The sequence below is a fragment of the Aegilops tauschii genome, chromosome 2 (assembly GCF_002575655.3).
Source record: "Aegilops tauschii subsp. strangulata cultivar AL8/78 chromosome 2, Aet v6.0, whole genome shotgun sequence".
NCBI lineage: Eukaryota > Viridiplantae > Streptophyta > Magnoliopsida > Poales > Poaceae > Aegilops > Aegilops tauschii.
In genome coordinates, this window is record NC_053036.3 from 37838867 (window position 1) to 37841892 (window position 3026).

The window sequence follows — 3026 nt, forward strand, 5'->3', positions numbered from 1 at the left end:
GCTGACATGTGGCTCATCCACCGTCTTGTTCCACGTGCGATGCACCAAATTACAGTTCGGAGCAGCGGTTGGAATTGGAGGCACCCCGGTCGTAGCGCCGCAGTAGTAGAAAATGAGCGATGAGGGGTCAAATCACAAAGCCCCACCTTTCCCGCATTAAGCTGGACGGGCGAAGCAACCATCATTTCACTCTAGGGCACAAGAGCATAAAGAAAAGAGAAAACCAATGATGCGTGTGGCAGCTACCTAGGGCACCCTAGGGTAGGGGTCTCCACTACAGATTATTTTTTTGAAAGCGCCTCCACTACAAATCGGCTTCTCCCTCGTCCTCTTGAAGAAAACTGATGATGCGTGCGGCGGTAGGGTTTGTAGGAGTACTACTAGGGCGTGCGGGGCCACGTCGTACTAAACGGGAGAGGGATTGAGTTCGACTCGACACCTTAAATATGTGTGGGCCGCTTGGTTTTAGGGGAACGAGGCAGCATTTTGGGTTCGGGGACCAGTGGAGATATAGTACGTACAAAAAATTGTGGACGTAGGTTCGACCGAAAGGCAATGATGCATGGGCCCTGCATTTTGATATACCCGGGGCCGCGTGAAATTTGCTACTCTACTCAAAACTAGTAAGGTACACATGCATTGAACGCATGAGATTTCAAAACCAAATTATGAATAAATACACACTATAGCATGTAAAGCTTTGAGTCATATATGCATGATGTAGATGTTCGTTTAGTTCTTATAGTTCATCTCATTCAAAATCAATTAGTTTTATAAAAATGTTAAGATTCATGGGGTTGTGCATTGTAAAGCATAAAGTAAAAAACAAATAATGGCAATTCATTTAGAAAAAAAATCAATTATGATACGGAAGATTCTAGAACAAAGGAGAAGTGCTTGTGTTTTGAGGTTTGTGCATTATGCTTAATTTCAACCATGGAGTCTTCTAAATTGTACATGTGGCAGATCTGGTGGAATGTTGATGATATCCAACGTCCAGTAGTGCTCGGATTTGCCATCTCTGCACTGTCGGATTAGCTTCATCCCGCGACCATCTTTCAAGTTATTCGCACACTATATAGTTTTTGTGCCATAGTTGCATGTCTTGGAAAAAATCTACTAGTGGGTTGTACTAGCTATTTAGGAATAGAAGATGTATACATGGAAGTTGTAGGGAAAGAGATGACATGGAGTATCTCAATTCCTATGAGTAGGGATTGGAAAAGAGATGTCATTTGGTTGACATCATAGGAACTTTTCTATTGAATCTAGAGATGACATGTATCTCAATTCCTATAAGGAGGGATTAGAAAAGAGATGTAATTTGGTTCATATCATAGGAACTTTTCTATTGAATATACGCTAATGTTTATTTTCCTTTGAAATTATGGGAGTATAGGAATCCATTCATATGAACCAAGTGGCTCTAAAGCTATAGAAATGATATCATGTTTATTTCCTTTGAAATGTGGAGTATATGAATCTATTCCTATGGACCAATTGGCTCTAAAGGAAAAAATCCTATAAAAATCATATCATATAGAGTTCCTATGATATTCATCCACAGTAAAGGATGGTTGAAATTGCTGCAGGTGATACGATGGTCTTTCTTTGTAGACTCCTCCCCCATCTTTATAGTTACCTCTCGAAGATGAATGAAATGATATATACAGGGTATTCTACATGTGCAATTTGGTACACGAAAACTCGGTAAAAGTATGTGAGGTTCGAATTTTCAATAAAGCTATATGCACTGCATTTTGGAACGGAGGGAGCATACGACAGTTGCTAACACTCACGTGGAAGATTTGTGTGTAGGAGGAGTGGCTGTTCTATTAAATGACATCGCAAAACTGACACTGTCGGATGCCGATCTAACGGTTCTTACGGCGTTCGTCAAGAAAAGGCTTGTGGCGAACGTTTGTCGGATAATGATTTACGGACACATGCATTGCATTGATACGTGCCCCTCTCTCTCTCTCACGCACATGCACCCTCCCGAGTCCTCTCGCACCCACCGTCTATCTGCAGGTAGACGTCACACACATATGTGCTCTTCACACCCTACCCTCAGAACTTCTAAAAAACAAAAGACGTCGCGCGCATTTTATTTTAGCTCACACGTCACACACTTATACTATTACTCTTGTGGCGAACGTTCTTTGGGCATAGTATATTGTACTCTCATGAAGAGAAGCGGTGCACGCACGCCCTAGTTCTCTCACACCCACTCGCGGGTACATGTAGGAGCGCATTATTTTGAAGCTGGTACAACAAAATCACTCCACTATATATATAAGCAGGAGCCTTAGCACTTGCTTTACTAGGGTTCCTCTCGTTCACTCTCTCATGCTCTCCAGATCTAAGCAAGACATAGGTGGCCACACTCTCTCTCAGCTCACGGCTGGTCACAAATCCGGCCGGACAACCTCGACCGGGGTAGGGGTGTAGGTGCATCGTTCACGCTATCGTCGGCGGGGAGGGAGGAGACCAACGGCTGCCCGCGCGTCCCGATCGGCGGCCGTGTCGTTCTCTCCGAGAGAGCGCCGGCTCCGGAGGGCCTCCGACCCCTTCTTCCTCCCTGCGGTATTGTGGCCAAGATGCGGCCTCCCGACGCCGTCTTTGCCACATGCCGACGACCCTCAGGTATATATTCCTTCGAAACCTGCCTTGCTCTACTGCCCCAACTCCCCACTTGGCTTCGTGTGGATCTTTTTCTACTTCCGTTCGCTGTTCCAAAGCCACCTAGACTTTTACTATTATTAGAGGTAAAGCTAGTTCATACAGTCGACTCTAAGAGTTGGTTCAAACAGGGAAGAAAGTGGGAAAGCTGTAGCATGAATCTAGGACTTGGTTCTAAGAGGAAACGGGGGAAAGTAATAGATACTGGCTACCCAACCAGTCTCTTGGTTGAAAAGACGAAGAAAGCATGGTGGATGGTGAAGGGTGGGGGGAAGTGGACCTATCTCTTTGTTGAAAAAGGAAAGAAAGTGACGGGTGTTGGGGGACAACGCAAATGAGAATGA